The sequence below is a fragment of the Microcebus murinus genome, chromosome 7, assembly GCF_040939455.1.
Source record: "Microcebus murinus isolate Inina chromosome 7, M.murinus_Inina_mat1.0, whole genome shotgun sequence".
Lineage (NCBI taxonomy): Eukaryota > Metazoa > Chordata > Mammalia > Primates > Cheirogaleidae > Microcebus > Microcebus murinus.
This window is the reverse complement of record NC_134110.1, coordinates 49,110,913-49,135,557: the sequence shown is the minus strand read 5'-3', so window position 1 is coordinate 49,135,557 and position 24,645 is coordinate 49,110,913.

Genomic DNA, 24,645 nt, shown 5'->3' with positions numbered 1-24,645 from the left:
AGGTGAAAACTAAGGTATAAATGGGGTGTGAAGAGGAACTGAGAGTCCTGGGGTTTTAAGCAGAGAGGGTTAAGGTGGAGGGACAGGGGGAAGGAAATCCAAATATCTAAAATGTCTAAGGAATTCTCTCAATTGAGTAATGTTTTAAGGATCTCATGGTAGCTACTAGCAATTGAGTGATACAAAATAAACCTTTCTTTTATCTTAAATAGGAGGATTTGGTTCTTTATGACTTATGATAAGAAAGATTATACTCTCATGTAAGCATGTCATAAAGGATTTCAAAAGTACAAGTTTTAATAAGATGCTCAAGAACTGAAAACTAGAGTTTTTATAGGTATTTTGCAAATAATATACTGCAACCCTATATCAGACTGTTGAAGGCAGCATGCTAAAATAACAAGTTTTATGTGTGTGATGCTCAGGAAACTTGTCTTCAGAGAAACTAGCCAGTGATTGATAACTAGGCACATTCTTCAGCAGACTCAATATGAATTTCAATAAATTTAACAGGTGAGAGCCTCAAGTTACAAAATTATATTCAGTAAAGTTAAATCCTCTGAGAACTAGGTCAACTTTCACTCAAATACCACCAAAAAGACTTTATATTTTTTAAAGAGGGGTGCTAGTGGTGTGGGAGATAGATATCCATTTAAAATATTTGATAAAACCAATCTTTAAGAGCGACTTTAAAGCTATTTAGCATATACATAATTAAAGTTGTATTTAAATCTTTGAAACTACTTGAAAAGTATGTAATAATTGGTGGTGTATTTTTCAGGTAAAAAAGTGGCTCAAAGTAAAGGCTTACTTAAATAAAAAAAAATAATAAAATATTAAAACTCAGAAAAATCTCTATATCAAAAATATTATTGCAATTATCTCTACAACAAAAGTCCAAAAACATTTTGAAGGGAAAAGTTTAATCATGGTAAGGCACTCCAGTAAAATTATGGGAAGATGAAGAGGCCCTCTGTTCTGGGCACATTGTTGCATGTTCGGAATATGTGTGAAGTATGGTCATTTCCTAGTGGAAATGATATGAAGGAGTCAGCTTTTATAAATAAACTATGTTAGATGACATTTAATCTTGTTCTTTCATAATTTATCCATGCCACCCATATGTAAAATCACTGATTCAACAGACAAATTCCATTCTCCAGAATTTCAGGTTTTACTCAAGAAAGGAGGATTCCATCATGCAGCTCATTAGAAGGGAGACAATACATGGAACTCATGGCAACAGTGTTGAAATTTTGCACATATCAGTCAATAAGGAAACCTAGAGATTGAGAACAGCAGGAAAGAGCAGCAGTGATAGGGCAAGAGGATAAAGAGGAGGATAGAGTGTAACCAAAGTCAGGAGTCAAGCTGCCTGATCCAAGATAGGATCAAGAGGGGGCAGCAACCACAGCTAGAGATGATGCCCAAAGTGGAACAGGTGAAAATATCCTGATTTCTCCACTCCCCAACACTTCCACTCCCACGCTGACTCCAGCCAGTGTTTCTCCTTTACAAAACCCAGCCTAAAGTTGTTTGGCAAGGGAGCCTGAGAATACAGTTTTTAGGAATCAGATTCCTGTGATAGAGAACAGATCTAAGGAAGGACAAATGGGCAATGACAGACATATTTTTGGTCTGCTTATATTTTTACTATTCACAAAATGTTTTCAAATGAAAATTTTGATGACAGAAGCTCCATATTGAGACAACTTCAGCATTCATGTGTAAAGTCAGAATTCTACTAGAAACTGGTGCCAGAACTCAAATGGGAACCATTATATATCCTCATAAAATTTTAAACACTGTAAAGGTGGAGGAAATCAAGTAAAATTCTAATGAAAAAGAATTGGGATACTTCACTTAGTAGAATGGGTTCCAGCTCTATCCAGGATAATATAAGAAGTGCTAGATCACCATTGTTTTTTTGTGGCTGAGTAGAACTCCATGGTATACATATACCACATTTTATTAATCCACTCATGTATTGATGGGCTCTTGGGTTATTTCCACATCTTTGCAATTGTTAAACACAATACAGATTAAAAGTAAATGCATGGAGAAATATTTACCATGATAGCAGTAATCAAAAAAAATGGGAATAGCTATATTAATTTCAGAAAGAGCAGACTTCAAAGCAAGGAAATTTGTCAGAGATAAAAAAGGGGAATTACATAATGATAAATGGGTCAATTCTCCAAGGATGCATAACAATGGAGCATCAAATATGTGAGGCAAAAACTGATAGGACTGCAAGGAGATGAATAGAAATAGATGAAATAGATTAATATTTCATCAAATAGATGAATTCACTATTAAAGCTGGAGACATCACCAAACCTCTGTCAGAAATGGACAGATTCAGTCAACAGAATATCAGTTAGGACACAGTGGAACTGAACAACACCATCAATCAACTGGATACAATGGGGATCTATGCACTACTTTATCCAACATCAGCAGAATACACATTCTTCTTAAGTTCACATGGAACAATCACCAAACAGATCACATTCTTGGCCATAAAACACATCTTAAGCAACAAAAAAATAGAAATCACATAATGTCTGCTCTTAGAACACAATAAAATTAAACTAGAAATCAATAGCACAAAATAGCAGGAAAATTCCAAAATACTTGAAGATTAAACAACACCCTTCTTTAAATAACAAAATCTAAAGAGCAATGGTAAAATATTTTGAACTAAATAAAAAGGAAAGCACGACTTATCAAAGTTTGTGTGATGCAGTAAAGGTAGTGTTTAGAGGGAAATTATAGCATTTAATACATATATTAGAAAAGAAGATAGATCTAAAATACATAATTTTCCATTTAAGGAACTAGATAAAAGAAGAGCAAATTAAATCCAAAGTAAGCAGAAGAAAAGAAATAATAAAAAATGACAACAGAAATCAATGAAATTGAAAACAGAAAGGAAATAGAAAAAATCAATGAACCAAAAGCTGATTCTTTGAAAAGATCAATAAACCACAAAAAACAGTGATGATCTAGCACCTCTTGTATTATCCTGGATAGAGCTGGAGCCCTTTCTACTAAGTGAAGTATCACAAGAATGGAATAACAAGCACCACATGTGCTCACCATCAAATTGGTATTAACTGATCAACACTTAAGTGCACATATCGTAGTAACATTCATTGGGTATCAGGCAGATGGGAAGTGGGGGAGGAAAGGATGGGTATATTCACACCTAAAGGCTGTGGTGCAGACCATCTGGGGGATGGACACACTTGAAGCTCTGACTAGGGTGGGGCGAAGGCAATATACGTAACCTAAACTTTTGTACCCTTGTAATATACTGAAATTAAAAAAAGGAAAAAACAACAGAAAAGATCAATAAAATCAATGACTATTGCCTGGCTAAGACAAACAAGAGACAGAACAAAAATTCCAATATCAGGAATAAATCAAGGGGCATCACTACATATCACATTGATATTATAAGGATAATAAAGGAGTACCATGAAAAACACTTCAGTTCACAAATTTGATAATCAATCAGGGGTGGAGAAACTGCAGCCTTCTGATTCCAAGACTGTTCGTTTTTAGCCACCAAAAGGCAAAAAAAACTTCATCTTTCTCTCTTGTGCCTCTTTTAATAAAAGGATTTGATCTGTAAAATTTGGATTCAGTCAAAATGCCACACTTAAGGGTGTAGAAGCCCACATACAGCCTTAAGGCCCCAAGTTCCCCACCCCTGAATGGACTGATTCCTGGAAAAACATAATCTGTCAAAACTCACACAGATAAACTAAGTAGGCTTGTGTCTATTAAAGAAATTGAATCAATAATTCATAATCTTTCCAAAAAGAAAGTATCAGGTCCAGATGAGTTCACTGGTAGATTTTATTAAACATTTAAGAAAAATATTATACCAGTTCTCCACAATCTCTTCCAGAAGAGAGAAGCAGAAGGAATACCTCCTAACTCACTCAATGAGGTCAGCATTACCCTAATACCAAAATCAGACAAAGTCACTACAAGAAAAGAAAACTGTAGACCAATATCTCTTATGAACACAGATGCAAATATCTTCAAGAAAATATTAGCAAATAGAATCCAACAATGTATTAAAAAATCATACACCACAGCTAAATGAGATTTATCCTTGGTATATGAGGGTGGTTGAATATTTTAAAATCAATTAATGTAATTCACTACATCAAAAGGCTAAAAAAGAAAAATTAAATAGTAATACCAATAGATGTAGAAAAAGCATTTGACAAAATCCAACACCCATTTGTGAAAAAAACTCTCAGTAAACTAGGAACAGAGGGGAACTCCCTCAACTTGATAAAGAATATATACAAAGAACCTACAGTTAACATTATACTTAATGGTTAGAGACTAGAAGCTTTCCCACTAAAATCAGAAACAGATCAAAGGTTCCCCCTCTCATTACTGCTTTACAATATCATGGTGGAAATCCTTCCTAATGAAATAACACAGATAAAGGAAAAAAAAGTATACTGAATGGAAAGGAAGAAATAAAATTTTCTTTGTTCATAGATGACATAATTATCTATGTATAAAATCTAAAAGACTTAACAAAAAAACCTGCTGGAACTAATAAATGTTTATAGTAAGGTAGAGGATACAAGGTTAATAAACCAAAGTCGATCATTTTCCTAAATACCAGCAATGAGAAAGTGGAATTTGAAATAAAACATACCACTTACATTAGTACTGCCCAAAATGAAATAGGTACAAATCTACCAAAATAGAGATCTCAAGATCTACATGAGGAAAACTACAAAACTCTGATTAAAAAATATTAAACAACTAAATAACTGGAGGGATATTCCATGTCCATGGATAGGAAGACATAATATTGTCAAGATGTCCATTCTACCCAACTTAATGTATAGACTCATAGCAATTCCAATAAAAATCCCAGCAAGTTATTTTATGGATATAAACAAAATGATTCTAAAGTTTATATGGAAAGGCAAAAGACTCAGAATACTCAACATGATGTTGAAGGAGAAAATAAAGTTGGAGTGCTGACATTACCCAATTTACTATAAAGTTATAGTTACCAAGACAGTGTCATATTGGAAAAAGAATAGGCAAATAGATCAATGGAAAAGAAAAGAGAGTTCAAAAATAAACTGACATAAATATAGTCAACTGATTTTTGACAAAGGAGAAAGAACAATACAATGAAGAAAAGAATTTTAATAATTGGTGCTGGAACAACTGGACATCCATATTTAGAAATAAATATTAATAAATTTAGACAATTTATATTTCTTAAAAAAAGTTGACTTAAAATGCACCAAATATCTAAATATGCAATGCAAACTATACAACTGCTAGAAGATAATGTAGGAGAAAATCTAGATGACCTTGGGTTTGGTAATGACTTCTTATATATAACCCCAAAAGCCTGTGGAAAAAATAATTGATATTTTGAACTTTATTAAAATTAACTTCTGCTGTGCAAAAGACAATGTCAAGAGAAAGACAAGCCACAAACTGAGCCAAATACTTGCAATGGACATATCTGATAAAGGACTGGCATCCCAATATGCAAAGAGCTCTTCAAACTCAACAATAAGAAAAGAAACAACCCAACCATATATGAAGTAGGCCAAAGACCTGGAGAGACATTGCACCAGGAAAGATATACAGATGGCAAATAAGTATCTGTCAGGATGCTCCATATCATAAGTCATTAGGGAAATGCAAATTAAAACAACAATGAAATAACACTATACACTGATTAGAAAGGTCATGACACAGAACACTGACAACACCAAATGCTGGGGAGGATGTGGAGCAACACAAACTCTCACACATTGAAGGTGAGAGTGCAAAATGGTACAGCCACTTTGGAAGACTCTTTGGCAGTGTCTTACAAAGCTCAGCATACTCTTATTGTATGATCTAGCAATTGTGGTCTTTGGTATTTACCTAAAGAAGCAAAAAAATTATGCTCACTCAAAAAAACACTATACACAGATGTTTACAGCAGCTTTATTTATAATTACCAAAACTTGGAAGTATGTGAGATGGCCTTTAGTAAGTTAATGGATAATAAACTGTGGTACACCCAGACAATGGATTATTGTTCAGTGCTAAAAAGAAATGAGCTATCAAGCCATGAAAACACATGGAAGAATCTTAAATGTATATTACTAAGTGAAAGAAATCCATCTGCAAGGGCTACATATTGTATGATTCCAACTGCATGACACTTTGGAAAAGGCAATATCATGGAGATAGTTAAAAGATCAGCATTTTTTACAGGGGTTGAGGGGGAGAATTAATGAACAGGTAGAGCATAGAGGATTGTTAGGGTAGCTAAAATATTCTGTCTGATACTGTCATGGTGGCTACATGTCATTATACGTTCATCCAAACCCATAGAATGTACAACACTAAGAGTGAACCCTAATGTAAACTATGGACTTTGTGTGATTATGATGTATCAATGTAGGTTCATCAACTGTAAGCAATGTACCATTCTGGTAGGGGATGTTGATAATAGGGAGGCTATGCATGTATCTGGGCAGGAGGTCTATGAGACATTTCTGTGCCCTTCCGTCAATTTTACTGTGAACCTAAAACCACCCTAAAAAGTGAAGTATATTCAATTAAACAAAGAAAAGTATATTTCAGCTGTGTGAGTAAAGGCATTATATTTATTTTTTATGGTTAACAACAGCATTGGGTTACTTATCTTTTCATAAAAACATTGTCTCTTTCAGTCACAGATGTAGTATTCTCCTGGAAGTTCCTCAAATTTTATATTTAAGATTACATATAAAATGATTTTTTTCCTTTAGCAACTAGAACTATGTTGAAAAGAGTGAATAATCTTTTGGAGGTTTTACCCATCAATCCATTTGAGAGCACTGATGTGTGAAACAATGGCAATATTTGAATACACGCAGTTAGACTGAGTCCACAGCTTTCACAGAAAAAAAAAAAAACTTATGTAATAATATTTAATGATGGCAAATTTAGTGTAGGCTCCATGCATACAGTAAAAGCAACTACTAACTAAAAAGTGATTTGGCTAAAAACTAGAAAAAATGAAACATTATTTTCTTTCTACATTGTATTTGTTACAACAATGTTCTTATATACTTCAGGGAAATGAGCCCAAACATTGTTAAGTTCTAAAGGTAAAACTGATATTTCCCAATGGTCATCCATCTTGAAATAGTTCCTTTCTTTTTGATGATGGTTTTTACTTGCATATATTGAAAAATATTTTAATGCTCTGAACAATATCCATACTAAAAATGATATAAAGTCAGCTTCTCATCTCTATTAAAATTTTCCCTAGCAATCAAATATTTGAAATGTCTGAAAAACTGATTCTTCTCTTTGGCTATTCAGTTTTTACTCATCTTTCTTTTATTTTTTACAAGGTTTCAATTATACTTGAAACATTCTTCACTGTGACATTTAATAGAAAAGCAATTGGCCTTTCATTTTGTCCTGCCTTTCTTACCATAGTTTTATGATCACATAACAATTTCACCTAACATTAACTTGTGTTTTGAATGTACAAACTGATATTTTGCTTACTGCTTCCCTAGGGATGTTCATTTATATGAAACATCTAAATACTTTTCAAATAACTCTAATAAATCCTTAAAGTATCAAATTGGAACCAATACAGACAAATCACTAGGAAAATTATGTAGGTGTGGTTCATGTCTAACCTACAGTCATTATGTTAAATCATGATGTCTGAGGCAGCTGGTTGGATTTATATATTAAACATAAATTTTCTAAGTGACACTTTTCCTAATACACTATGATTTTACTTTTCTGAACTTCAAGTCTTATTTCATTAGAATGACTCAAATAACTACACTAGAAACTCACAAAAATTTTCATCAAATTTAAGGTTTATGGAACATGTCACCTAAAAGATGTAAAAGCTGTATTGTTCTCATTTCTTTTTTTGTGCCTGCTATTTAAAATCAAAAGACTTATACTTGATAGAAATGGAGAGTAAAACACTGAATTGGAACATATTAGAAATCCAAATATGAACAAAAAAATCACTTTGTATTCCACTCACATGACAAGATCTTTTTCTCTTTATTGAACTATCAAGAGGGATCGATTTATTTCAGGATGTGAACAATCTTTCTGTGAATTTAGAATAATTTATATGTTTTTTCTTTGAACTAATTTTAATTCAGAGGCTAAATTACATGCATTATTTTCCATATGATACTTCTGCAAGTGATTAAAATTCAATAGAACAGTGCAATATTAAAGTTGGGAGGCGCTGTGTAGACAGGCGGGACAGTAGCTATGGAATGCACAGAATGGAAATACATGTGACAGAACGGTCATTATTACGATTATTATTTTACTTACTAACATTATGTTTTATACCATCCCAAATGCCTTCTAAGGATGGTGCTTTTAAATGGAGAGCCCTTTTTAAGCTAAACACCTTGACTTTGCTCTGCAAAGGAAAAAAAAGAGGTGTAGGAAGAGAATGATCTGCTTAGTGGAAAATGTAACTGCTTCTTATGACTGCAAATCCTACTTATGTCATGAATCCTACTAAACTTATGAAAACTTCATAGAAATGAATCAGTTGCAGAGACTGCCGATGGGGCTGAGTTTTGTGTCTGGACTGGGTGTAGGATATAAAGGCAGAAGGAGCCATGAAAACATAATCCCCTAGAAATTAAAAAAATAAGAACTGTCATGGAATATTAAGGGTTTTGGAATTTGGGAAGTTTCAAAAATCATATCTTACCTATAGTCCATAAGGGAAGGGAACTATAGCTAATATCTTGGTAGTTTCCAAGAGGCCTGGAACATTGTCTATCTTGTCTGCATAGTACCCCTTGTGCATCGTGCATAGTAAGTAATCAATATACATTCACTAAATGAATATCTTATTAATTTCTTTTTTTTTTACTCAACAAATGTTTGTTTTTCTTTTGTCTTAACATTTTGGTTACATTTTATATCTTTGCCTCTCCCTAGCAAGGGTTAGAGGTATGCCTTTCCCCTCCACAGTGTTCATCACATCCCTCAGATTCATTTCCAGCTATGTATAATTATACTAATAAATTTAAAAGTAAGCAGTAACCATTTCTTCCTTCCTCCTAACCTGTTTTCTATACCCATCAATCTTTGGCATTTCTTTCCTTATTTTAAGCACGTAACTACATCTTGACAAATTATCTGGAAGAAAACCAAGAAGTTCAGTCAAACAAAGGCTTATTACACTATGAATTAAAATAATAAGAGTGCAGTGGTTTGAAAAGTGTATTTATTGTTATTAATCAATCATCAACAAATTTCTGTACACAATGAAACTTACTTTTAATAATTTGCCTCTCAATGTTCTTCTAATCCCGTCTCCTCTCCTGACATCAATATTAAAAGGATCTTGAAGGCATTGGTGGTATAGTGGTGAGCATAGCTGCCTTCCAATATTAAAAGGATCAGTCAGGCCGCTCAAATCAGTGGAGATTTAAAGCAATGTAGAAGAAACCCTCAAAAGGAAACTAAAACCTCCACACCCACCCACCTGTGTTTCAGCTGCACAGCTTCCAAGAAGAAAATTAACAGAGAAAAGGAGACTAACAGGGAGCAAAATAGAAAAAGAAAAGAGAGAGTCTAAGGAATCGCCCCTTAAATCAGAAATGGAATACCCCCTTCACACTTGCGTCAAAGTTCTGCTGCAAAATTTTGTTGTTCTCTGATTAAGTTTTCCTCAATGAATCAGACTGCATAATTCTAAGTAAAATCACACTGGGAAAAATCAAATATTTAAAAACTTTGTCATATCTCTAAAAAACCACTGACTATCAAGATTAATCCATTGGTAGCTTCTACCAAGACAGAGATTATTTTACACATTATCTTTGTCAAATCAGTGGATTTACTAATCTGTTATACCACACACCTCTTCAAAATGAATTATAATGAAATAATACCAAGGAAAAGAATATTAACATTTCAGCAATGCAATTTCTTGGTCCAGATGGGAAATCACTTGAGCTTAAAATGGACTGTAATGAATAAGGAAAAAAAGACGTAAAACCTTATACATTTTATTCAATTCATAACCCGAATTTCCTGACATATGCTTTCTTACAATGTTTCCAAGTCTCGGGTTTTGCTTAAAAGATATATTTTAGTAGAATGATGGGGACTTCTATTTATACGCAGGCAAATACACAGGTCGTAGAACTTTGTGAAGTTATTTCTTAAGTCTCCTATGTGTACAAAACAGAACATGTGGAGTCTACTCTTGTGCTTCCTAAAGAACAAGGCCTCAGTCCTCCAACACAGCTGATAATCTAGACTCTCCTTCAAGTTCTTCAAGGATGGTAATTTCACAAGCTCTTGATCACCTAAGCAATGTTCATTTTACCTTGTCTAAAATTCTTATACACTGGAAATGATCATACCTTAGATTGAGCTATTCCCCTGAAACTATTCCTTAGGTGACTGGCAGCCCAGAAGAATCTATTTTAAGGATTTAAAAATTGTCTTTTCAAATACATATCTGTTTTTTTTCCACATGAATGCTAACTTTTTAAAAATATATATTGAGATAATTTTAGACTTAGAGAAGTCGCTAACGTAGTATGGAAAGTTTCCATATACTTAACGTTTTGTGTTAATCTCATATTAATGTAACCATAGAACATTTAAAAAACCTAAAAAAAAATTAATCTTACTACAAATAAGTTAACTAAGGTATGGAATTTAATCAGTTTTCCACTGATGTTCATTTTCTGTTCTAGAATCGAATCCAGGATTCCAAATAACATTTAGTTGTCACATTTTCCCTTCCTCCATCCCTTCTTTCCTTCCTTTTTTCCTTTCTTCCTTTTTTCTTGCATTTCCTTTTTCTTGCATTTTCTTCCATAGTACCTGGCACTTCAGGGTGCTCCAGGTTTGTCTTATTTTCCTTACCCGAAATCTGGAATCAAGTGGTTCTCCAAGTGATCTTGGTTCCTTTTGTTTGAGAATGGTGTTTGTAAACCAAGATTTGTGTGCTACATACATCTCACTACTCCAGGGGTGTTAATACTTGTAGTCCCTCTCAGGGGATAGAGGTAGGATAATATATTATTATTATTATTAAATTCAAACTACTAAAATAAATCCATGATTCCACATTGATACCTCCAATTCCAATCCAGAGTCACAAAGTTCATACTAACCTTCATTTTTTCTTTATGTGATTTCATTCTCTGAAACAGAGTGATCTGGTTCTCCTTACCTACTTGCTAAACCCTAATATACATATTTTCTTATGGCAGCCCTAGCAGACTAATATACATGGGTTTTGGCAAATGCATAGAGTCACACAGCCAATATCACAATTCTACACAGAACAGTTCCATCACCTGAAAGTCCTCTCATGTTTAACTCTCTGAATTCCTCAACCCCTGGCAACAGTCAATCTGCTTTCCATTCCTATAATTTTGCCTGTTTCAAAGTATCATATTAAGAGAATCACATTTTATGTAGCCTTCCAGATCTGGCTTCTTGAAATACATTTAAAATTTACACATGTTTCTACATGATTTAATAAATTGTTCCTCTTTATTGCTAACTAGTGTTCTAGTTTACTAATTAATGCACCATAGTTTTTCTATCCACTCACTAGACTAAGGACATCTTGTTTCCTATTTATAGCCCCAATACTATAAATAAAACTGATATACACATTCAAACAAAAATTTTTGTGTGAACATAAGTTTTCATTTCCCTTGAGTAGATGCCTAGAAGTGAAATGGCTGGGTCATATGCCATACGAATATTTACCTTTATAAGAAGCTGCCAAAATGTTTTCCAAGGTCTCTGTATTATTTGTGTTCCCACCAGTAATGTATGTATGAAAATGCTACTTGCTTCATGTCTTTGCCAGCAGTTGGTATTGACAAGGTTTTATTTTTTCCTTTTCTTTTTGCCATTTCTTTAGAGTTGTTTGTAGTATTCTTTAATAGCCTTTCCATTCCTGTGGTGTTGTCTCCTCTTTTGGTCCTGATATTATTATTTTGTGTCTGTCCTTTTTGTCTTGGGTCAGTCTGACTAGAGGTTTTTAAATTCTATTAATCTTTCCAAAGAATTAGCTTTTGGTTTTGTTGTTTTCTTTCTTATTATTTTTCGGTTTTAATTTCATTGATTTCTGTTCTTGGCTCTAATCCTTCCCTCTGCTTGCTCTGGATTTTAATCTGCTCTTTTGTGAAGAATCTAAATGTAAAAGTTTGCATTACATGATTTGAAACCTTTCTTCTCTAATATTAAGTATTGATGGTTGCAAATTTCCTTCTAAGCACTGCTTTACCTACAACCTACACATTTTGATATGTTGTACTTCATTTGCATTTAGTTCAAAAATAAATTTCTTAATTTCCTTTGAGGCTTCCTCTTTGACTTATGGGTTATTTAAAATTTCCCTGTTTAATTTAGATATTTAGAAATCTACCAAATATATTTTTTGTTATTGATTTCAAGTTAAATTCCATTGTGATCCAAAAATATTCTTCTTATGTTTTCCATGCTTTTAACTTTTTTGATGTGTTTTATAGCCCTGAAAACATCCTATATTGGCAATTTCCACTTACATTTGAAAAGAATATGTTATATCATGCTGTTCTTGGGTAGAATGTTCGATTTCAATTAGCTTTAGTTGGTTTATAGTTTTGCCTATTAATAATATAACTCCCCTAGCCTTCTTTTGGTTGTTGCTTGTATTGTACTCTTTTCTGCATCCTTTTATCTCCTATCTGTATCTTCTTATTTAATGTAGGCCTCTTGTAGATAAAATATAGTTAAATCTTGCTTTTTCATTATTCTGGTAACCTCTGTCTTTTAAATGATACTGTAAGGCTATTTATTTTTTGCTTGATTATAGACAGGCTTGGAATTTGTTCCTTCTTTTTCCTTTCACTTTTTGGTCAATTGAACATTTTTCCATGATTCCATTTTCTTTCCTCTATTAACTTATTATTTAAATTAAAAAAATATTTTAGTGGTTTTCCTAGAGCTTAAAATAAACATCTTTAATTAATCAGCATCTACCTTCAAATATTACATTGTTTCACATATAATTCATGAGTTATGACAATATAGTCCCAATTTTCTCCTATTTTCTGTGCTAATGTTATCACACAATTTAATTTTGCACATGCGTAAATCAAAGTGCTTTGGTACTATTTTTGTTTTGGCTAGTTATTTTTTATAGCAAATAAAAATAAACAAAATGAAATTTATTTTACCTTCATTTGTTTCTCTTCCAGTAATCTTCATGTCATTCTTTAAATCCAATTTCATTCTGATATAATTTTCCTTTAGTCTAAAACAGTTCCTTTCACATTTCTTGGACACTAGGACTGTTTCCAATGAATTCCCTCAGGTTTTATGTGCCTGAGAAAATATTTGTCCTTAATTTTTGAGAGGTATTTTTTGGGAGGTATAGAATTCTGATTTAATAGTTTTTTTTTTTTTCCTTTTACTACTTTAAATTTGTCACTCCATTGTCTTTAGACTTGAAGTCTGCCATAATTCTTATTTTTCTGTATGCTATGTTTTGTTTTATTTATTTATTTATTTATTTTATTTCTGTGTGCCTTCAAGGTTTTCTTTTTTGCCTCTTGTTCTCTACAATTTGAATATTATATGCCTAAGAAGTTTTTCTTCTTTTTGGAAGTGTAGTTTATTGTCTGTCATTAATTTTTAAAAATTCTTTACTACTATTTTTTTCATGTATTTCTTCTGCCTCCTCCTGTTTCTCTTCTCCTTTTGGGATTCCAAATACACATGTCTTAGCCCATTTGATATGGTATCATTACTTTTAAATACTCTGGAGTTTTTTATTTCTTTTACTCTTTTTTTCTTTAATCTTTGAGTAGTTTCTATTGACCAGTCTTCAAGTTCACCTTTTTTCCTTTGATTGCACTGACTCTGAAAATAAATCCATTGAAAGAGTTCTTCATCTTTGTTACTGATTTTTACTTTGTTTTCATTTTTAGCCTTTCCATTTGATTCTTGTTTATAGTTTTCATCTGTTTGCTGAAATTATCTACCTTGGTGTCTACCTTTTACATTAGAGCCTCCATCATTTTATTTATAGCTTTTTTAAATCGCATGTCAGATATTTCCAATGAATGTGTCATATATAAATTTGATTCTGATCATTGTTTTGATTTATGTGAATATGTTTTTTCTATGCCTTATATTTGTTATTGAATGTAGGTCATCTTGGAAAGGACATTACAAGTAAATATTTTCTTGTTGGTGCTATGCAACACAGCATTGCACATCAGACTTCAAATTCCTATAGCAATATTTGGTGTTTATGGTGGGAGCTGGTTTACCAGTACAATGACTATACTGCCCAGAAATGCTTTGGGTTTTCTCCTTGCCTTGTCTCAGTGTATGTTTCAATGCATGTTTTCTCTGAATTTTTCCATACTGTCCTTTTCCTCTCCCAACAGTACCCTGCTGTGGCTTGTTATTCAAAGCTGATTAGTTCGGTGTTTTGGAATGGTAATGGGGAAGGAAAAGAACATTCTCTGTTTTTCTGAATAAATTTGAGAGTAAGGCACAATGTCCCACGCTTCAGATGTGTGACCTTCTCAGTGGTCCTGCCTCCAACCCCACATAGTTCTGATCCCAGCATTTGTTCTTCTCACTCCCTGAGGATGAAATTATTTTCCCTATTCCCCCTTCTCTGCTGAAATGAGTTGTTACCAGTGCCCTAAGTGTGAGATTGTTTCTTGCTTTTCCACAAAGAGATGGGCATTTTGTTCCATATGTGAGATGAGGGAGAAGAGTCTTCTGCTGTTTCTCGCCTTTCCTGTATGTCTGCTGTTCTCCTCTCCACTTTTTCACCATAGTGAAAACTTTCCTGAGAGTCTTTTAGTATTTTCTGTGAACACCCTATAGGTTCATGGAGAAAGAACCAATAAGAAGGTATGGCCTCCAGTAATTTCTCAAATGCCTAGGGGTTTCATACTGTTCTGCCAACCCACCATCTGCCTTTATCAAATGTTCTCTTGTCCCTACTAAAGGCTTGTCTTTCCTCAGGTTTTGATCTAGTTGTTTGCTTGCTGCCTCAGCTCTCTGATGGGCTCACAAAAGTTGTAATAATGTAAAGTTAATCTGACTTTTACTCACTTTGAAGATGAGAGTGATGCTGTTCCAACTTATATCTAATGGCAGAACTGACTGCTCTTTGTGTTAAATAATCACACAATATAAATCTTCTAGTTGATGTTTTCTAATTAGAAAAAATATTTCCATTGACTTTGAAATTTAAAAAGTATATATTTATACTTGGAAAAGAAAGGAAAGGAAAATGTTTTCAGATGCTAAAGCTCAGTAACCTTGCACATATGGGAGAAAATAATCAATTTATTTTGGCATATTCTGGGCTGGACTGTCATTTAAGTATAAGGCAAATTTAGAGGAATGCTTTCTTTGAGTGGTAGAACAAGAGCTGAAAATGTGATAAGGATGATGTTAAAATGAGGGTGAGAGGACACTTCTCTGTCACATGAGACTAAGATTGAATTTCCCCATTGACTTTAGTGACATGGAAGAGCTGGGGATAGCAAGAAAGTTTATTATTACCAAGTATCTTCTCTTTTGTCTTCAGGGGAGCAAACATTTTCCAGACCATGCATTCATTTATTATTTTTTTTTCTTTTTGAAGAACATTTGTTTTCTATCTAATAGCACACACTCTGTTTAGTGTTGGGAATATGCAATGAATAAGATTCCCTAAAGCATCTCAGAGAATAAAACACAGAAGAACATACACATAATTTATATGATGAATAATATACTAGAGTTGTACACAACAATATGTAATATGGCCAAAGAGAAGTGACATATTATAATGGGTAAGAGAGTAGGTACTGGAGTTAGGCTCAGTAGTTTTGACTTTTTGCCCTATCACTTACTCATTATATAACCGTGAACAAATTTATTAACCTCTTGAGTGCCCTCCTCTTAAAGTGAGACTAATAATGGTATACCTGATAGAAATAGTATGAAAATTCAGTATGTTAATATTAGATTGAACCATATGAAATTATCAAACATCAGCTCTTTTTGATCTAGAAAAATGGCAACTTCATATATATGGCTTGAACTTATGCATTGAAAGTGCTCAGTATGCCAAAAGGTGATATAGTGGGTTAAACTCTGCTCCCCCCATAAATATGTTTAAGTCCTGATCCCCAGTATCTGTGAGTGAGACCTTATTTGGAAATAGGGTCTTTACAACTGCAAATAAGTTAAGGTCATCCTGAATTAGAGTGGACCCTAAATGCTATGACTGGTGTCTTTATAAGAGAAAAGAGAGAGAGATTTGGATACAGAGACACAGAGGAGACACACATGGAGGAAGACCATACAAAAATGCAAGCAGAGATTAGAGTGATGTGTTCACAAGCCTAGGAATCTCAAGAATTGGCAACCACCACCAGAATCTAGGAAGAAGAGGAAAGTTATTCTTCTCTAGAGTCTTCAAAGGGAGAATGCCTTTTGGGCAACTTGATTTTTGAATTCTTGTTTCCAGAACTGTGAGAAAATAAATTTTGATTGGTTTAAGCCACCATGTTTGTAGTATTATGTTACAGTAGCCCTGGGAAACTAATACAAGTGGTACATGCTTAATAAATGCTATCTGTAGTTCATCATTAAAAACATAGGGGAAATTATTTATTTTGTCAGAGGAGGAGCTGTTAAAGAAAAGCTTCAATAGTAATTATTCAAGAAAAAGAAGGAAAGAACATTCCAGATGAGAAAATTTCATGAACAAATGTATCAAGAAACAAATATCTACTTATACAAATTTGATTGGGTTGTGCAAGAGAAATAGGGAAAGGTGATTCTAGACATGAATGATTTGTGATTGGCTTCTTAGGCTGTGCTGGAAATGTGGTTTCTGTGCCATTGGCAATAAAGTTTGAGTCATTTTTTAAAAATACAAGAGTTATGTAAACCACAAATATTTTCTAAGTATCACTCTGGTGGCAGTGTTTGCCTTAGGTAGAAGAGGAGGGTTCAGAAGACTTCTGAAATTGCCATGGACTGGGATCATACAGTCCCACAAGAACAGGCACAGAAGAAGACAGAAGACTAATTCAGGCATAGAATTTATATATTAATAATTGCAGAGTATTTTGCGTGACTGAGAGAAATAAAAATATAATTATTTCCAGACTTCTGGTTTAAGATATGGGCAGATTAAAGTAACATTCACAAAGAGATGAGATATAAGTAGAGGAATTCCTTTCATGAGAATTAGAGAAAAATTAAAATTGAAGAAAACATACAGATGAAAATGTCTCCACCATTTGGACTTGTGGATATAGATATTTGAGGAGAGGTATTTATTGGAGTTACAGACATTAGAGATATCGGGTTTTAGATAGTGGTTGAACAAGTGATGGGAGATGTGCTGACTCAGGGCGATTGTATAGAAGGAAACAAGCAGGTTGAGCACAGAAAAAGTAATCTGTCATAAAGATTGAAAAGTAGAAATATAAAATTATAGCCTGAGGATGTGAAAAAAATGAAATGGTAAAAGTCAAAGGAGAAATTTCAAGGAAAGGAGTATGTGAAATTCTAAAAAGGGGTTGTAGCAGTCAGGATGGGCTGAATTAGGCTGTGATAACAAACAAATCCAAATTCTTAATGGCTTAACACAGCAACTATGCATATACTTCTTTATATACTGAACAGATTACTGGAAGGATAGAAATTATCATAGCTACTCAGAGACCAGACTTATGAAGTTTCCATCTTGACACATGCTTCAGTGATCACTAAAGCCAAGGAAAGGAATATGATGAATCATGTGCTGGCTCTTAAAATTTCCATATATAGTGACAGATGTTACTTCAACTAACATTTCATTGACCAACCAAGTCATATCTCAATGTCTAATATGGCAATGCCAAATTTACCAAGAGGATGATACAGGAAAATTTTATCACATACTTAGGAGAAGAAACAAAATATTTGTGAAAAAGTCCCAAGAAGGGGACTATAGGAAAGGAAAAAAGATTTGGAATAGTTACTTTAGGAAGTAAGAGGAGTTGGAATGAGACACAAGCAAATAAATTGCTGAATGAAACTGAAGGGTACAATAAAACATGGAACATCCATTTCTAATAGACCAGGGCAACGTGTGATTTACTCAGATATTTTCAGTGGTTCTTTCCAAGGAAGAAAAATAATACAGAAAGTTTAATGGGCATAGGTTTGTACGTGTATTTATTAATTAATTATCTACTTAAAAATATGTATTAATAGAATGATTACTATACCAGGCATTCTACTTGGAATGTGGTGAGCTTTCAAATATAACAACTTTGCCTTATATCATTGAAGACCCAGATAAAAACCTGAACCCTTGGCTCTCTGATCATAACCAATATGGCAAATAGCCCTTCCTTTTTTTGTCTACAGAATTCCTATGACCTTTAGGCAGCAATGACCTCAAACTCAAAAGCCGAATCAGGATTGATCTCAATCAATATTGTCAGTTTGGTTTCTTTTTGTCAATAATTGATCTAGAGGTGAGCACATGGCCCACCTCGGCTCAATTAGATGTAGGAGATGTCATCTGGAGGGCTTCTAGAAAAAATTTTCCTGATAAGAAGAAAAAATAAGTGAGAATTGTGCTTCCTTTTTTCTCCCAACCCCTTTCTTCTTAGCTGAGGTCCTGTTACATGAGAATATGATGTTAGAGCTAAATCAGCCATCTTGAAACTGTGACAAAAATGCCCCCCCCCAAAAAAAAATACCAATTAAACTTTCTGATATCATTGAGAGATTGGGTTAAACATGTACATCCAGATTTTATGTAATGTGAAATAATGAAGCATCTTTAATATTTAAATAAGAACAAGTTAGGTATTCTGATACACTCAAACACATGTAAAATGATTCAATCAGAATTAACAGCACCTTCCTCTGTATTCCTTCAGTGTCTTATACTTCATTTAGTTCTTAACTTGCCTTTAGCATTATGTGTATATGTGTGTATGTGTATGTCCTTTACTAGATGGACTGTAAACTTTCTTTAACCAATTTATTTCTTGCTGTCAAACAACAAAAGCAGTTCCTCTCTCTGTAAGGACTCTCTCACATCTAATAAAATGACTCCTCATCCACCCAGATCTGCAAGCCCCAAACAATGGGATACTCTTGATGACTCAGTTTCCTCCTATCCACATTCAATTCATTTGCAAGACTTGTTGGTTTTCTCTCTAAAATGTGTCTAAAACCTACGCCTACTGTCATTCAGCCAAACCTTCATCACCTCTGTCCTTGGTTATAGCAATCAATGCCTAGTCACTGTTAGGTTTCAACTATCCCCCCTCAAAATTTTTCTCAACAAGGCAGTTATAATGATTTTTTGAAATTATTTATATTAATAAATTAAATCATACACTCTCCTCCTCCAACCCTCTCCCATTGTACTTAAAGTGCAAAACCTTTGCCTCTACCACAAGGCTCTAAATTGCTGTTCCCTGACTCCTCTCATTTACCACATTCCTTATCCTCTGGCCACATCAGCCTCTTTTTGTTCTTCAAACCCACAGAGCTTTTTCTTGTCACAGTGAGTTTGAATTTGCTCTACCTCCTGAACCACTGACAGAACCACTTTTTCTACTGTCTAAACCATTTTTCCCCATGGCTCCTGAGATCACTGTCTCCCTGTTACAGAGGTCTCACCTCAAGTGCCACTATTTCAGAAAGATGTTCTCTGATCAGCTCATGCATAATAAAAATTCCTGTCTCCTCTCAACCTCACTTTATCCTCTTCACTTCTTTTATAGCTCTAGTTACAGACTATCTGCTATCATCTTATTTCCTTTTGTTATTTATTTATTTATTTATTTGGAAGGGTGGTTTTATATCTATCTCACCCAAGAAAAGTATAAGTTCCATGAGATCAGGGGACTTTTTCTGTCTGATTTGTAATAATGCATCCTGGCATTTAAAACAGTCCTTAGTGAGAGATTTGTGGCAGGATACAAAATTACAGCTAGATAGGGGGAATACATTCTAGTGTTCTATACCACTGTAGGATGACTATAGTTAACAGTAACATATTATGTAGTTTCAAATATCTGGAAGGAGAATATTGAGTGTTCCCAACAGAAAGAAATGATAAATGTTTAAGATAATGAATTTGCTAATCTGATACATTATGTGTATGATACTTCGCTATGCACCTCATAAATATGTACAGTTATTACTTGTAAATTTTTAAAAAGTGTATAAAAAGTCTCTAATGTATAACTGCCGATTAAATATTAGTTGAATAAATAAAACATTTGTTCTTTTTCTCCTCTTTATTCATTCATGTTTGACATAGAAACTTATATTTCACAACTATTCAAAAATTATTTATTCATTCTGGATATATTTATTGGGCATCTTTATATGCAAATACTTGGGTAAAGCACTGAGAATACACTGGTGAAGAAGGAAGAGAATTAAAGTTCTGTTTTCCTTCAAGCTTTGTTGCAAAATATCCTGAAAGACTCTTTGCCTGCCCTCTGCTAGCTGATGAACCTTGATTTCTGCTGATTTCCAAGATGTGAATGAAGTTCAAGCCCAGAAGAGCCTTAATTTTATGCTTAAAGTGAATGTACTTCCTTTTTTTTTCAATGTCAAGTGAATCACTACATTTTCAACACTCAATAATCCTTATTATCATGAAATATTTGGCAATTAACAAAAATATTTAGACAACATTCATTTGTAGAATCATAATATAAAATATTCTCTGTTTTAAAATGAAATATTGCCTAAGGCTAGTTCTTACCAGGAGTTCTGTGCTTCCACATTACACATGCATTAATAGTTTGTCTGAACTCGACAACAATTTTTAATCTTTGGCAATGCAAGTGTTTCTCTTACATTCATGAATCTCAATGATCTTTTCTGGTTGCTGATCTCAAGTCCACAGCCACTCATCTCTTTTTAACACTGTTTTTCGTTACAATTCCTGTTAACTCCTTATTTCCAAGAGAGTCATTTCTTTCTTTTTTGTATTACTATTTTTTTATTTTTCATTTCATTTATTTTTTCTTATTGATGCATAATAATTATACATCTTTAACGGGTATCTATGACATTTTAATACATGCATACAATATGCAATGATCAAATCATGGTAATTGGAATATCCATCACCTCAAACACTTATCATTTCTTTGTGTTGGGAACATTTCAAATATTATCTTCTAGGTATTTTGAATTATATAATAAATTTTTGTTAATTATATTCACATTGCAATGCAATCACATTAGAACTTATTCCTTTTATCTAACTATATTTTTTCAATTATCTTCTTTCTTCCTATAAAGATCATTTTCCTTAGAGGAAAGCAGGTACTGGATAAGGAACCAGAAGTTATTCTCATTTACCTTCAAGTAATTCACAGATTGAGATGTGACTATCAATAATAGAAGAGAATCCAAGGAACATACGACAATGAAAAGCAATCTCATTATTCTTAGATTTAGTATTAGCTCCAGCTTAATATATAGAAAAAAGCTGAGTACACTGAATCAAACATTTTTGACAATTATTTTTTACTTATCTCTGTATGCCAATTAAGAGGGTTCTTGAAGACTCAAGATAATTTATATTGAACAGTAAAGAAATGTATGTAGTATGCATAAATAAAATAAGTACAATTATTTATAACATGAAAAGCAAAAAAGATAGCATATTTATTAAGGTGATGAGTAAAGAAAGAATGACAAAAGTATCATGTAGACCAATCAGCACAGCTCTCCAAAAAGAATCAGAGCTGATACTGGGGGTACTAGTTCTTTCAAAGATTTGCAAATAGGAGAGGGCTGAGATGGTGGACTAGAGGAACAGAAAGCCTGCACACAGCACTCTCACGGAGAAGAATGAAAGTGGCGAATAGATACCCACCTGTGGATCCACTGTCTGAATGAGAACACTGGGAATCCCTGGAGAGGAGGCAGGAGTGAAGTGAAGAAGAAAGAAGTGGGATGACCTGCTCATCAGGACTTGAAGAACTTAGGGAAGGAATCCATATATGGGAAAAGGACAGAGGGGAGAATGCCCAGCTCTGGGCTTCCCTTAAGGATATTGCAACCTGAGCAGAGGGAGGGCCTCTCCATCACAGCAGGCCTTGGACTGATACAGAGACCTGACTACTGGAGGCTATATAGCTGCATTGCTCTGAAAAGAAGGGAAGGCTGGCTTACAAGCCCTGGGTACTGTGGCTGGCACCATTGTAACATCCCAAGCTACTTCTGCCCAGGGATCAGAACTGTGACTGCTGCCTCTCCTTTGCACCTGGTGGCCAAGGAGGGAGTGGAAAATTCCAGTGTTTGTGTGGGCCCCATGGGCAAGTGACACACACCCCTGCTTCTGCTATCAGGAAACCTGGGCAGGGAAGGAGACCAAGGCCTGGCACCCACTGCTTTGGCCTAGGCAATCCTGCTCAACTACACTTCCTATAGGCTTGTAGCCCTCAGTACCCACCTCTGACTGTTAGAGCCACTCCCTGGGAGGCCCCAAGCAGGACAAGAGCCCAGCACAGCCACCACCTTTGTATCTGGGCAAACTACACACAGTGGACCTGCCCCATCCTGCACAAGGCACCCTTCCCAGTGGACCTGCTCTGTCCCAGGGTCCCATTCTACCCACACATGACCTGTAACTTGTGGGCCTGCTCTTCACCAGGGTCCTGTTCTGCCCACAGGCCTGGTCCTTTTCATGGGCCTGCTATGCCCTGGAAGGCTCCTATACCCTGCTCATGCACCATACCCTGTATGTACCTCACCCAGCCATGTGCCTGGCACCTTGGTTGCCCAGGGCTCTGTGCATGTACAACATATCCAACAGACTATGTCTATCCCACACACATGCTTGATCGTGTCAGCTAGCACCACCTTGCTTGTGCACCTTGCACCAGGAGCTGACACTGCCACAGTGGCCTGGTGAAAACCATAGGGAAACAGGGGTGACATAGCAGCAATATTAAAGGTTCACAGTGCATCGGCCCCCTTCTGCCTGGTCAAGATTTTGGAGTAGGACCCATGGACACCATTCAGGGACTCATCCCTATCTTCACCAAGCAACAAAGGTCCCCAAGTAGCAGAAGAGAAGGAGGTATACCATAACTACTATCTGTTTTAAGCTGGAAGAAAAGGCCTCAGATGGGAAGGAACAGCATAAAAACTCTGGAAATGTGAAAAACAGGCTGTCTCAACACTCCCAAAATATCACAACAGCTTTCTAGTAATGAACTGTAACCAAAAGGAAATTGTTGAAATGACAGATGGAATTCAGATTATGGATGGCAGGTAAGATGAATGGAATTGAGGAGATGGTAGAAAACCATCTCAAAGGAACCAAAAAAAGAAAGAAAGAAAAATAATAATTCAGAACATGAATGAAAAATTCACTAAAGACATAGATAACATTAGAAAAGAGATAACTGAACTTAAAGAAATGAGTCACTGAGGGAATTTCAAGATATAGCAGCACACTAATCAAGTAGAAGAAAGGATTTCAGAGCTTGAAGGCAAAAATTTTGAAGTAATCCAGTCAGTAAAAAAAAAAAAAAGGTAGAAAAAAAGAACAAAGAAGAATGAACAATCACCCTGAGATATAGAGGATTATGCAAAGTGAGCTAATATAAGACTTAGAGATATCTCTGCTAAATAAGAAAAAGCAATAAACATGGAAAATCTATTTGAGAGAATAATAGAGGAAAACATCCTGGTATCACTAGAGGTTTAGATATCCAGGTACAAGATAGTTATCAAACACCTGAACGATTATAGCAAATAAGACATCACCAAGCAATAAAATCATCAGCCTGTCCAAAGTTAAAGTGAAGGAGAAAATCCTATAAGCTGTAAGACAAAAGCATCAAGTTACTGACAAAAGAAAATCCTTTAGACTAATAGCAGACCTCTCACTAGAGAACTTTCAAGCCAAAAGGGATTTGAATTCCATTTTTAGTTTTCTTAAACAGAATAACTGCCAGTCAAGAATTTTGTATCCTGCAAAACTAAGTTTCATAAATGAATGAGAAATAAAGTCTTTCCCAGACAAGCAAACACTAAGGGAATTTGTCATCACTACACCTGCCCTAAGAAAAAGAACTCTAATAAGCTCAATCAGAAATGAAAAAGGAGACATTACAACTGATACCACAGAAATACAAGATATCATTTGTAACTACTATGAAAACCTCTATGCACATAAACTAGAAAATATAGAGGAAATGGATTCATTTTTGGAAACACAAAATCTCCCAATCTTAAATTGGGAAGAAATAGAAATTCTGAACAGACCAATAATGAGTAATGAGATTGAAATAGTAATGAAAAATCTCCCAACAACAACAAAAAAATCCCAGACTAGAGAGATTCACAGCTGAAACCTACACATCTGCAAAGAAGAATTGGCACCCCTTCTACTGAAACTGTTCCATAACACTGAGAAGGAGGAAACCCTCCCTAACTCATTATACAAAGCCAGTATCACCCTGATACCAAAGTCAGGAAAGGACACAACAAAAAAAGAAAACTAGAAATCAATATCCCTTATGAACATAGATGTAAAAATACTTAACAAAAT